This window comes from Nelumbo nucifera, chromosome 2 (genome assembly GCF_055504915.1).
Source record: "Nelumbo nucifera cultivar China Antique chromosome 2, China Antique-T2T, whole genome shotgun sequence".
NCBI lineage: Eukaryota > Viridiplantae > Streptophyta > Magnoliopsida > Proteales > Nelumbonaceae > Nelumbo > Nelumbo nucifera.
The window spans coordinates 3727349-3742025 of NC_142650.1; positions in this window are offsets into that span (position 1 = coordinate 3727349).

The window sequence follows — 14677 nt, forward strand, 5'->3', positions numbered from 1 at the left end:
CTACGTATTCAGCCCATCCTTCTATTCTCCTCTCCCTTCCCTTAAAAAGTGCATTCTAGTTAAATATAAACCTAAGGTCAAGGGCCTATGATCCCTTTACCAAGATCGAGAATAATACTAAACAAAGGCATTTATGTGGTTTACATTGTTGTAGCCTGAAACCAATGCAAAAACAATATATTTCATGTGAAACAGTAAAGGCTTAGTTTGGATCAATTTTTTTTAAAAATCGAGTCAGAACCAAAATTATTCTGGCCACCAGTTTTTGGGTTAATAGTTTGACCATTTAGTTCGAATGAATGGTCTATTCTGACAAAAAAGTTTAAAAATTAAAAATAATTAAAATAAAAATGATCAAAACTGTTGAATGGCTCAAATGAATTGATGATTCGATCGCTCGGGTCAACGGGTCATTGACCAATTCAACAGTTTTTTGCCAGGAATCAAAACTGTTTGGAATAAAACAAAACCAAATGCCTAGGCAGTTCCCAGGTCAAATAGTTTGATCGTCTAGGTCAACGATGATTCAAAAACACTAGTTTAGATTCTTTGGAAAGAATACAAATACAAATGTGTACACTTTGTATTTTATATTTCTAAACCTATATTGGCATTGTACTCTTTCCAAATTGAGACTAGAGGTGAAACCACTGCTGGTAATCATCTGAATTATTCATGATGAATTTTACAATTTTCTTAAGACTTTGTTTGTTTGTAGTGCAAATCAGAATTGAATAAAAATTTTAACTTGTTTTGGAATTTGCATCTATTTGTAGCTGTGATTTCCACTCATATTTGATGCAAAATTTGCATCACCTCATCTTGCCTTAATTCTCTCATATAAAGTAGTTACAGATCATTTTATTTCTTCCATATCAATGAACAACCCCGTTATCTCTAATCTCTCTTTGGTACCGCCATTCTATTTCATATAAAGTGGAATTGCATCATCTTCCTCAATTTACTTCCAAACAAAGTAGAAATTGAAACAAATCAATCCAGTTCTTTTGCACTCTCATGCATTCACATTAGTGCAACCATAAACAATCAGAGCCTAAGTAACTTTTTAAATCTACACACAATTCAATTTTTATTAATGTCTATTTAATTTGAAACATTTTTAACAAAATTATTTTTCAAAAAACGAAAGGATTTAAAATATGGGGATTATCATATATCGCACATGTGCACACACACATAAACACGCAAACTAAACAACAACAATTACATATAGGCCTTGTAAGCTTTTTCGGTAAGTTATTTACTTGGTTAAATATTTCTTAATAAACACTTATGAGAGTAAATGCATATATCCATGTTTTATTATTTTTTAGAAAAATAAGGCAATGACTGATGAATCAATTTTGAGTGATGGCCAATTTTTTGTGCTAAGTACCTCATCATTTGGTTTGCTTCCAAGTGGCCGATGACTCGGGCCGAAGTGAAGAACTTTGGCTGCCGAGCTGAGTCAAGCTGGGCAGGCTAGGTGGCGAGCTGACTATAGTGCCGAGCTGCCTATGTGGTGCCGAGCTGACTAGGTGGCGAGCTGCCTGTGAGGTGTCGGGCTGACAAGGTGCTGAGCTGCCTGTGAGGTGCCGAGCTGTCTAGGTGTCAAGCTACCTATGAGGTGCCGGGCTGAACAGGTGCCGAAGTAGATTGATGAGCTTCATTGCTCTTTAGAGACCTGCAAGGAACCAAATGTCAGAGGACGCGGGGTGGCTAACCTGTTGAGGTCGCTCCGATGCTTAAGTCAGTACTCTCATAGTAGACTACGAGCTAAAAATCACAAAGTATGAGAGTTAGAATTTGCTTACTTGCTTACTTGCCATTGGGGTTGGTGCCTTTATATAGACATTGTTTGGTGTGGGCTTCACGCACCATATCCGAGATTTCTGTGAGGTCGTCTAAGTGGTTCGAGATTCCTGGAAGTAACCGCCATGCACGTTGACCACCCTTTGGATCGTTCGGCACGTGGGCCAACTTCCAAAGATCGTGGGAGTGTTAGGATATGCATGCCAAATTTGTCAATGAGCATGTCTCGCAGGTCGGCGCCTGGTTGCCTGGAACAGGCACCAAGCTGCCAGGCCGCACTTGGACCATGCCGCCAAGTCGCGCTGGGCCAGGCCGCTAGGTTGGACACCATCAACTTGGCAAGTTGTTGCCTGAGTGGTTTCAGGTGTCACCTAGTTGTTCTGAGGTGCCATGTGTCACAATGTCGTTGGAGGGCAAAATCCACCCTCATCATTTTCCCCCCACTCCCGACTTGAAAGTAACTTGGCGAAGGGAGTAAATTTCTCCTCTTGGCCCGGAATGAATAATTCAATGAGCTCGTAAGCGTCGATTTAATTCCTTAGGCTCTAGGAGCGACTCATAGTTCGCTCCTTGATTTTGCCCATGCTGAAGAGGCGACTAGGTCTTATGTGGTGAGGAGGTCTTTGCTACTAGTTTGGTATTTTGGCCCTTAGGCTCTGTGAGCGACTCGTAGTCCGCTCTCATTGATTTTGCCCATGCCGAAGAGGCGACTGTGTCTTATGTGGTGCCGAAGTCTTTGCCAATTCGGCACTTTAGTCCTTAGGCTCTGGGAGCGACTTGTAGTCCACTCTCCTTGATCTTTCATTTTGCCCATGCTAAAGAGGCGATTGGGTCTTATCTGCCCATGCCGATGAGGCGATTGGGACTTATCATGGTGCCGAGGTCTTTTATCAGTTCGCCAGTTCGCGCCTGGGCTAGGCCGCCAGGTTACGCCTATGCCAGGTCGCCATGTCGCGCCTGGGCCAAGCCGCCAGGTCGGCGCATGTGCCAGGCTTCCAGGCCACACATGGGTCAAGCCGCATCTGGGCCGCCAGGTCGGCGCCTCAGAGCTACGACTACACTGCATCAGCCTCGTTAGTGACGTTGGTTACCCACTCCTACAAGAAGCTACTAGGAGTCAACTTACAGGGGCAGCACTACTGACTTTAGGTCACTAGCTCGCACGGGAGCCTTGGAAGGCTCAACCGGCAGGGGCGTCCATGCAATCTGTTGGCCCCCTACTCCCGCGGAAGCCACGAAGAGCTCATCTTTGTAGAGGGTACCTCACGAAGAGGACTAATGAGGCTTTATCTGAGTTGAAATAAAGTTGGTAGAGCTGCTTAGTCTGTTGGCCATCAACTTCCTGCATAGTCTTTGAGTTCATAAAAAATGGAACTAAAAAGTGAGAGCTTTTAGTAGAACTTAGCTTTCTGGAAGAAGAGGACTTAGCCTTTCGGAGGATGAGAACTTAGCTTTTTGTAGCGTTTCCCACAGACGGCACCAATTGATGAGTCAATTTTTGGGTGATGGCCAATTTTTTGTGCTTAGTACCTCGTCATTTGGTCTGCTTCCAAGTGGCCGATGACTCAAGCCAAAGTGGAGAACTTTGGTTGCCGAGCTGAGCCAAGCTGGGCAGGCTAGGTGGCGAGATGGCTATAGTGTCAATCTACCTATGAGGTGCCGAGCTGACCAAGTGGCGAGCTGCCTGTGAGGTGCCGGGTTGACCAGGTGCCGAGTTGCCTGGGTGTCGAGCTGCCTATGAGGTGTCGGGCTGATTAGGTGCCGAGTTGGATTGATGAGCTCCATTGCTCTTTAGAGACCGACCTGCAAAGAACCAAATGTCAGAGGACCCAGGGTGGCTAACCCGGCGAGGTCGCTCCGATACTTAAGTCAATACTCTCATAGTAGACTGCGAGTTAAAAATCACAAAGTGTGAGAGTTAGAATTTGCTTACTTGCTTACTTGCTTACTTGCCATTGGGGTTGGTGCCTTTATATTGGCATTGTTTGGCATGGGCTTCACGCACCATATCCGAGATTTTTGTGAGGTCGTCTAAGTGGTTCGAGATTCCTTGAGGTAACTGCCATGCACATTGATCACCCTCCGGATCGTTCGACACGTGGGCCAACTTCCAAGGATCATGGGAGTGTTAGGATATGCATGTCGAATTTGTCAGTAGCACGTCTCGCAGGTCGCCAGGTCGGCGCCTGTGCCAAGCCGCCAGGTCGCACCTGGGCCAAGCCGCCAGGTCGACACCTGTGTCAGGCCGCCAGGTCGATGCCTGGGCCAGGCCGCCAGGTCAGCACATGTGCGAAGCTGCCAGGCCGCGTTGGGCCAGGCCATGCCACCAGGTCGCGCTGGGCCAAGCCGCTAGGTTGGACACCACCAACTTGGCAAGTTATTGCCTGAGTGGTTCCGGGTGTCATCTAGTTGTTCTGAGATGCCATATGTCACAATGTTGTTGGAGGGCAAAATCTGCCCTCATCAATGATTATTTTAATCATAAAAATTTATTATTAAAATTGTAATTTTGTCTCATCCAAATATTGACAATTAAGATTATTTACAGAATATTAAAAACTGACCAAATCAACCCAATCTGATCGATTTCCCAAAGTTATCGATCGGTTTTGGGCCTTAAGATTATAAAACCCAACTGTTCAAGTCGGTTTCAGTTTATAAGCTCGTAATTTTGTAAATCGAAAGTGAACCGACTCGAACCGATAGTTACAATCTTTTAAATTCTAAGTAATGTAATAAATTGGATAGTTGTCGTCCTTCCCCTTTTTCCCAAAATGTTTTGCCTTTTTTCTACTTATCCTTCCCCTTTTTCTCGAAAATAGCCTTTGGATTGCTCCCACATCTTTTTCATTTCACAATGAATAGTGATTGAGTTGCCGCCTCTCCAATCCTTCCTCTTTCCCTATTTTGTATTTTGCACTCTGCGGTTTTGAAAAGCTTGGCGTTCTTTTAATGGAGCACAACCACCTCCGTGGTGTTTGGTTTGCCATCGAGATGTTTCATTCTAACTTCCATGTTGATAATGGCATCTAGTTTTCCTTGGACGTACAACGGAGGTTTCATTCTAACCTTCTCCAACAACACAAACCCTAGATGGTAGATATCCAAACCGTCCCCTTTTTTGCTTTGATTTTTTATTTGTTTTTTAAATCATTCATTCAAGGATTTCTAGTTTGTTATCTTTACAAGCACTCGTAACATTGGTTTAATATTTTTTTTGTTCTTTGAAAATTTCATCATGGATTGCAATATTTTGATCTTTGAGCATATACAGCAATACACATTTCTTACTTTAATATTTTGTAAATATAGATTCAAAATAAATAAATATTTCGTTTTTTCGCTTGTGCAGTTTTTCTCTTCTACGAAAAGAAAACATTTGTCACCCAGTATAAAGTTGGAAACTTGCAAGAGTTGCATTCAGCAGCTTCCCTAAAGTCAACGCTTTGAGGACACTAGTAAGGCCAACCGACCAACCGAGAAACTGACCAAATCGAGAAACCTATAATGGGTCGGTTTTTAGGTACTCTTGGTCGGCTTCGGGTGTATGGTAAATATATCAACCCGAGCATGTCGGTTTAGTTTGGACAAATTACCGGCATCAAATCAAACCGACTCATGTCCTATTGTCAACTTGGAAAAGTTATTTATTCACTTGTAAGATGGGTATGGGTAAGTGATATATAGGGGAAATAAAATTTATATGAACCCCACATAAATTTGAAACAATATGGATATCTTGGATAATGGAAGCTAAAACTTCATTGACCAAATTTCTCCCTGATGAGGGCATATTTGGTCCTTCAATCACATCATGATACATAGCATCTTGGAACAGTTGGAAAATATATAGATACCACCTAAGCGATGATTTGGAGTCCTAGATCGTGGTTCGTCTTTGCTTCAACCTGGCGACTTCGACCCACAACTTAGGTCAGTTAGGAGCACCTCATCTAGGGTCGACCTATAGTACCTCGTTATTGGCCGAAGTGACATCGACGCGAGGAGCGACCTCTCTTGAGGGCTTGCCGGCCTGACTGAGGTTCAGGAGGCGACCTGCGAGTTGTGCTCGTTGACAAATTCAGTATGCATATCCCGACACTCGCAAGTTTCTCAGAAGTTGGCCCATGTACCGAGTGTTCTAGAGGATGGTCAACGTGCGTGGCGGTTACCTCCAAGGATTTCGGACCTGATGAAGGGTGATTTGGCGCGACCTAGCGAGAAGGGGACATGTGGAAATGACCTAACTAAGGGATGACAGCTCAACCTAGCAAGACTAGTTCGCAACATTTGAGTTCGGGTGTTCGGTTACCTCGGCACAGAGTCACCTCGGCACAGGGTCACCTCGGCATTCAATCCAGTTCGGAACTAAAGAACCAAAGTATCAGCTCGGGGCTACCAGCCCGAACCGCCACGTAATGACTCTGAAAGTTTCTCCAGTAGATTCTGAACCTCACAGGATCACGCCGTGTAACGGCATGCCTAATCTTCTCCTCGCCCGGATCGGGCGGAATTAATAATCTTTATTAATTGATACGTTACTCCCCAATTCAACTATATAAAGGCACCAACCCCAATGACACAAGGTATGCGTGATTTTTCTACTCTCTAGATCTCTAGCTCTCAAAGCTTTCAGCTCGCACCACAATATACTAACTTAAGCATCGGAGCAACCTCGTCGGGTTAGCCACCCCAGGTTCTCTGATCCGTTGTCTTATAGATTCACCTAGCTCGTTGCTCAATTGGAAGCCAGATCATCCTCCAGTAGGGAGTAGTTAGATTGCGCAGCATCAGGACCAGTTAGGCATGACCTCCCAGAAATCACGGATGTAGTGCCTGAAGCCCACGCCAAGCAATGCCTATATAAAGGCACCAACTCCAGTGACACAAGGGAGAGGTGAGTAAGCACATTCTAGCTCTCATACTTTCTGATTTTTTAGCTTGCGATCTACTACGAGAGTACTAATTTAATCATCGGAGCGACCTTGTCGGGTTAGCCACCCCGAGTCCTCTAACATTCATTCCTTGTAGGTTTCTCTGAAGAGCTATCCCGCTTGGTAATCAACCTAGCTCGGCACCCAATCTACCCACACCTCGGCCTAGCCAACTCGGCATCCAAGTCCTCATCCAGCAAAAATCCTCCACTTCAGCCTCTGAGTCATCGGCCACCTAGAAGTAGTCCGAATAATAGGGTGTTGCCAAAAAAACCCTCCATCACTCCCCTCTCAAAATCCAAAAAAAAAAGGTTTGTTCTTAATGCCAAATTGTCAACGATCACCTAATCGATTCCTGGTTTATCCAGTTCGACTGTCTGGTCCAGTCTGGTTTTGAAAACCATGGTTGTTGTTTTTGAGGGGTGGGGGTATAATAAAGGGTTCTTAGTTGAGAAGCTTCTATTCTGAAGATAAAGCACCTGTATACCAAATCAGCTACCGCATTGATGATTTAGCCCATTTTCAAGGGCTAGATCGCAACAGATTCGGGCTTTCTAAGGTGGGCCCTATATAGACAACCTTTAAGTTATATTTAGTTAAAGGGAAATTGTCCAAAACCCACCATCACTTTTTATGAATTCTCTTAAACTCACTATAACTTTTCAAAACGTCCAAAACTCACCATGTCAATGAGATTTTATTTTCTATAACTCGCCATCCGTTATAATACTATTAAAGTTCAATGACCCAAGTTGTCCATGTCAACCTAAATGCATGTTTCATGACTAAACTGCCCCTGAATGGTTTACTTGGAAAAAAAAGAGGGATGGAACAGAGTGAAGGTAAGTGACTCGAAGACGAGTTCACCTCTGAAAGCTGCTTGGATACTGAAAATGCTGAAAAACCCCAATCCACAGATTCACAAAAGGAATTTGATGATTTTTTTTCATAGATGGTACCCGATCCACGGTCTGGCCATCAACCCCAACATTTGCACTAAACATATCAAAATCAGTTAGAACATAATCCTGCCAAGAGAAAGAAAAATTACACAAAGATAGGGATGGGGAGATGAAAACTGAAAAGGGAAGAGAAGTGGAAACAAGCCAATATGGTAGGGAAGGTCTAGCTTGTCGATTACTTCCTTAATGTTGTCATTGCTATTGTTGTCATAGATGAACCAGCACTCCACACCAAGCCAATCCACTCCCGAAGCGACGAGGCTTGGTTCTAGAGTCTTATGGTTTGGGAATAAGACTCGATCCTCGATTCTAAGAAAGGCAATCCCAGGGTTGAATCTTGAATTGAATTGCTAGCAGACAAGGAGAGAGACGATAAATGGGAGGAGATAAGAATAGGGTGGAAGGCAGCATAGCGAGGAGAGAAAGATCAAATGCCACATGCAAATATTATCGTACACTCTCAATGCAAAACCAAAGAAAGCTATATTTTGGATAGATAGAGAGAAATAATAAGTCATCAAGTTACACGGGGAGAGGAGGTGATGTATCATGTACCAGCCGAGGAAGGCAAAGGCAATAGGCAAGATGAGTGCCTGAAACCCGACACCGACGTTAAAGTTGTGGAAAGCAGCCATGCGTCCTACGGGTTTAGCTTGGTGAGGTGGCCCACCTCCTCCAAGTACCTTTCATGTTAATGAGCACCCTCTTCATCGGCGTACCGGTTGGGCTTGAGAACCTCGGCGATATCAGCTATGTTGGAGTCCAAGAAGTCAATGACTTTCCCTCCTTGGACATTGGCCTTGGAGATTTCTGCCCCAATGGAGTTAGCATCTCTGGTGCTGATACACAAGGCATCACTAGTATCGACACTAACTCTATCTCCACTCTCTCCTCCATTGATTCTATAACTTTTTTTCTGATACTCAAATAGTATCCCCTCCTTTTAATCACACAACTGTGACGATGAAAGAGTCACAATCAAGACTACCATCTCTCTCTCTCTCTCTCTCCCCCGGGGTGATGCACTCTTTTTGTAGTAGTAGGAGCAAGAGCAGGAGTACATGGCCTCAATCCATGAATTAATTATGGAGTTTTGTTTGTTTTTCCCTTGTCTACTCTTCTTTCTGTCTGTCCCTATCCGATTCCTCATCAAACTCAAACATCATCAGTGGATCCTGTGTTTTTGTGTATGTGAGTGCTAGAGAGAGAGAGAGAGATGAGGGGATTCTGAAGACAATAGATGGATAGAGAAAGGAAGGAGGGAAAGAGAAGAAGACATGTATATAAACTCAAATCAGAAGTGGGGAAAGGACGACCATGATGAGTCACTGAGGCAGGGATAAGAGAGTGAAGTGAAGTTGTAGTAATGCAGAAAAACTTAGAAACTCAGGTTTGGGAATAAGACTCGATCCTCGATTCTAAAGGAAGGCAATCCCAGGGTTGAATCTTGAATTGAATTTCTAGAAGACAAGGAGAGACGATAGATAGGGGGAGATAAGAATAGGGTGGAAGGTAGCAAAGCGAAGGGAGAAGCCATCGAAGAGGAAGAAAGCAAAGCAAGAGATAATGAAGGATAAAATAGTGAATTAACGATGCATGTTAGTCAACTTACCGTTATCCTTTTGACATGGTGAGTTTTAGACATTTTGAAAAGTTATGGTGAGTTTAAGAGAATTCATAAAAAGTAATATGGTGGGTTTTAGACAATTACCCTTAGTTAAAAACCTAGGGAGCCCAAATTAGCTGTCAGTCAGTCAAGTCTTTTGGCTGCTCAATTCAGTCTCATTTAGAATGCTTCAAAGCAGTAGAACTAGTTTACTTGGGATGTTCAGGTCAGCTCTCCCAAATGATCACTTAACTTCCTTAATGGCTGAATCCATTGGGTGCTGAAACTCCAAATTGTCAATAGAAAGCGATCACTTAATTTCCTTAATGGCTTAATCTATTGGGTGCTGAAACTCCAAATCGTCGGTAGAAAGCGGGACAACTGGACAACCTTAAGAGATGCAAGAAACCATTTGCCTATCCTTGTGAAGAGACTGGATCTGCTCCTCACATAGGGCACCTCACACGCACATCCTACCATGCATTGGGAACATCTCCCGTACTTGTAAGTTATTTTTCACGGAGATGTTCCCAATACACTATGGATGTGCATGTGAGGCGCCCAAGTGTGAGGAGCAGATCATGTTCCCCTTGTGAAAGGGGTTTTATTATAGATCTTATAACTCTTCTGCTCACACAATTGCTTGTAGGGGTTTTGTGTAGGAAGGAGAGCACTTTGGAAGTTGGAACTCCCCCGATTTGGCTCTAGAAAAGGATTGCAAGAGAATTGCCTGGCTCTTTTCTTTTGTGGTGTGTCTATAGTTTGGTTGGTGTGTCCATCATGTTTGTTTGGCTATGTTATACGATGTTTATATTTTTAACATTGTTATTTATCAAATTTTAATTTATACATTCTTTGTTTATCTAAATTTCAATTTATACATTCAAGAAAAAAGCCTCATGAAGGGCTATTGGGATTTCCAACTAACCCCATTCTGCTACCTTTCCTACTAACCCAATCACTTTGTGACAGTTGTTCCATTTTCATGTGACCTCAATCCTACGTGCAACAATTTACACGTGAGATGTCTTCCCCTCTCACCCCCTTCTAGCGCTGGTTCAACTCCGGCTGGTAGAAAATCCCCCTCCTCCCCCTCTGGTTCAATAGAGTTTCAATTTTCATTAAGACGTACCTTTCCGAAGCAAGCCCAAGTTCGTTTTAACCGACCTTCACGGGAACCTCCTCCTAATTCTCTCTTTGATAGCTATATGCCTGTATCCATGCCGGACATTATCGGTGACCGTGAAAACTCCGTTAACGCCGTCGATGAGCCTATAGTAATCCAGAGAAAAGAATCTCCGCTGTTACATATGGTAACTGATGAGGGCGGATTTGGCCCTCCAATGATCTTGTAACACCTGGCACCTCATGCCAATTAAGTGCAACCCTTTGATAGCTAGACAGCTCGAAGCTCGCCATAGGTAGCTTACCACAGGCAGTTCGCTACAGGCAGCTCGCCACAGGCAGCTCGCCACTAGGCAGCTCGCCATTATGCAACACTCACAGGCAGCTCGCCACTTGGCAGATCGCCATCACGCAACACTCACAGGCAGCTTGCCACTAGGCAGCTTGCCACTAGGCAGCTCGCCATCATGTAGCCTAGCGCCTCAGAACAACTAGGTGACACCCGAGACCACTTTGACAACAACTTGCCTTTGCTAAGTTGATGGTGTCCCACCAGGTGCGACCTGGCACAGGCGCGGCCTGGCACGAGCTACCAGCCTGGCCTTGGCACGAGCTGGCAACTTGGCCCTAGCACGAGCTGGCGGCCTGGCCCTAGCACGAGCTGGCAGCTTGGCCCTGGCGCGACCTGGCCCCGACACGAGCTGGCGGCCTAGCCCAGGCACCGACCAGGCGGCGTGACATAGGTGCCAATCTGACAACCTCGAGGAGCTCACCACCGTACCCCACATTTTACGAGATTGTGACTTGTAACGGCTATATTAGCTCACCCACTCCCCGGTTCTGACGAGAAGGGACAGTTTTACCGTTTGATGGCATTTCACCCACCTAACACGCAAGCCAGTCCCATCACAGCTGGGATCCAGGAACTGCTCCACCTAACCCATGAGGACTCCAGTATATAAAGACCTCACCCCCCCAGGGGCAAAGGTATGATGCGAAAAGGGATGGGTAACCTATGCTCTCTAGCTCTCTCATTTTCTTATCATCTTCAAGCTCTCTATTACTATATTGCGCTAACTTAGCCATCGGAGTGACCTCACCGGGTAAACACCCTCGGGTTCTCTGATTTAGTTCTCGCAGGTCCCTCAGCTCCCGCCGCTTACAAAGATGAACAGATCATCGCCAGTAGGGAGTAGCCAGTTCAGTTCCCATCGTTATTGGTAGTCAGATCACCTCTTGCTGGCAGCAGTCGGGTTGCACTACATTAGGGAGCTCGTCATCAAGGTAGCTCACCTCCAGGCAGCTCATCAAGGTAGCTCACCTCCAGGCAGCTCATCAAGGTAGCTCACCTCCAAGCAGCTCATCAAGGTAGCTCACCTCCTAGCAGCTCATCAAGGTAGTTCACCACCAGGGAGCTCCACTTCAGCCTCTGAGTCACAGGCCACTTGGGAGCAGACGAGATGACGAGGTACTTAGCCAAAAAACTTGACAAATCACGAAAAAAAATGATACGTGACTGGAAACGGTTACATCATTTGGCGTCGTCTGTGGGAATCACGCTACAAAAAGCTAAGTTCTCATCCTATGAAAAGCTAAGTTCTTATCTTACAAAAAAAGCTAAATCCTCTTCTCCCAGAAGGCTAAGTCCTCACCTTTTTAGGAACCAAACCTCTCGCTTTATAGTTTCCATTTTTTATGAACTCAAAAACTATGTAGGGAGCAAACAAACTAAGTAGCTCTAAGATGCCTGCCTGGCAGCCTGTGCCGACCTGGCGCGACCTGGAACGGGTGCTGACCTGGCGACCTGGCCCAGGCACGAACTAATGAACTGAAAAGGCACCAGCCTTAGAAACAAGTAAGCAAGCTCTAGCTCTCAGATTATGATTTCTAACTCGCAATCTACTATGAGAGTACTGACTTAGCCATCGGAGTGACCTCACCAAGTTAGCCACCCCAGGTCCTCTGACATTTAGTTCCTTGCGGGTCTCTAAAGAGCAACGAAGTTCAGGAGTGGACTACAGGTCCCTCCTAAAGCCTAAGGGCCACATTACTGCTGAAAAGACCTAGTCGCCTCTACGGCATGGGCAAAGTTCAGGAGTGGACTACGGGTCCCTCCCAAAGCCTAAGGGTCACATTACTGCTGAAAGACCCAGTCGCCTCTACGGCATGGGCAAAGTTCAGGAGTGGACTACGGGTCCCTCCCAAAGCCTAACTGCCACATTACTACTGGAAAGACCCAGTCACCTCTATGGCATGGGCAAAGTTCAGGAGTGGACTACGGGTCCCTCCCAAAGCCTAAGGGCCACATTACTGTTGAAAGACCCAGTCGCCTCTATGGCATGGGCAAAGTTCAAGAGTGGACTACGAGTCGCTCCCAAAACCTACGGGTCACACTACTGCTTAAGACCCAGTCGCCTCTCTGGCATGGGCATCAATACTGCTTAAGACCCAGTCGCCTCTACGGCATGGGCAACACTGCTGCTTAAGACCCAGTTGCCTCTATGGCATGCACAACACTACTGCACAAGACCCAGTCGCCTCGTCGGCATGGGCAAAGTCAAGGAGAACGGACTACAAGTTGCTCCCAGAATCTAAGGGCTAAAGTACCGAACTGGCAGAGACCTTGGTGCCTCACGGGCAGCTCGCTTCCAAGCAACTCCCAGAGCCTAAGAAACTGAATCAGTGCCTACGAGCTCGTCGAATTACGGGCCAAAAGGAGAAATCTACTCACTTCGCCAAGTTACTTTCAGCTTGGGAGTGGGGGCAAATGATGAGGGTGGATTTGGCCCTCCAATGATCTTGTTACATCTGGCACCTCATGCCAATTAAGTGCAGCCCCTTGACAGCTAGACAGCTTGAAGCTCGCCACAAGCAGTTCACTACAGGCAGCTCGCCACTAGGCAGCTCACCATCATGCAGCTTGCCACTAGGCAGCTCGCCATCATGTAGCCTGGCACCTCAGAACAACTAGGCGACACCTGGGACCACTTGACAATAACTCGCCTTTGCTAAGTTGATGGTGTCCCACCAGGCACGGCCTGGCACAAGTTGACAGCCTGGCCCTGGCACGAGCTAGCGGCCTGGCCCAGGCACCGACCAGGCGGCCTGACACAAGCGCCAACCTGACAACCTCGAGGAGCTCACCACCGCACCCTGCATTTTACGTGATTGTGACTTGTAACGGCTATATTAGCTCACCCACTCATCGGTTCTAACGAGAAGGGACAGTTTTACCATTTGATGGCATTTCACCCACCTAACACGCAAGCTAGTCCCATCACAGTTGGGATCCTGGAACTGCTCCACCTAACCCATGAGGACTCCAGTATATAAAGACCTTACCCCCCTCAAGGGACAAAGGTATGATGCGAAAAGAGATGGGTAACCTCTGCTCTCTAGCTCTCTCATTCTCTTATCATCTTCAAGCTCTCTACTACTATATTATGCTAATTTAGCCATCGAAGTGACCTCACCGGATAAACACCCCCGGGTTCTTTGATTTAGTTCTCGTAGATCCCTCAGCTCCCGCTTCTTACAAAGATTAACAGATCATCGCCAACAGGGAGTATCCAGTTCAGTTCCCGTCGTTACTGGTGGCCAGATCACCTCTTGTCGGCAGCAGTCAGGTTGCCCTACACTAGGGAGCTCGTCATCAAGGTAGCTCGCCTCCAGGCAGCTCATCACATCAAGGTATCTCACCTCCAAGCAGTTTATCAAGGTAGCTCACTTCTTAGTAGCTCATCAAGGTAGTTCACCACCAGGGAGCTCCACTTCAGCCTCTGAGTCACAGTCCACTTGGGAGCAGACGAAATAACAAAGTATTTAACCAAAAAACTTGACACATCACAAAAAAAATGATACATGACCGAAAACGGTTACATCAGTAACGATTCTTGCCCTTCTGCTCGGTCCCTTACATTTGGTCGCGGCATTGATTCTCTTGGCGTGCTTCCTTCCAAATTACCTAGCTTTCTCGTGCGTAGTAAAGTTGTTCTCCTTTTCTCCGTCAGTTCTGCTTAGCCTTTTCCCTCTCTCTCTCTCTCTCCTTTCGTCTTTCTGAATTCTGACGCTTTTTTTTTTTCAGGATATTTGTTTTGCTCTTGTTTTTTACGGTGCTTCCTGTTAACGATGAAAGTAATTAGGTCGAACATTGGCGTGGTAAAATCGCTTTTTCCCTAATTTTCTCCAAATAACTTTTGTCTTAATTTTATGGTGTAATTTGCATATGAATTTTCAGG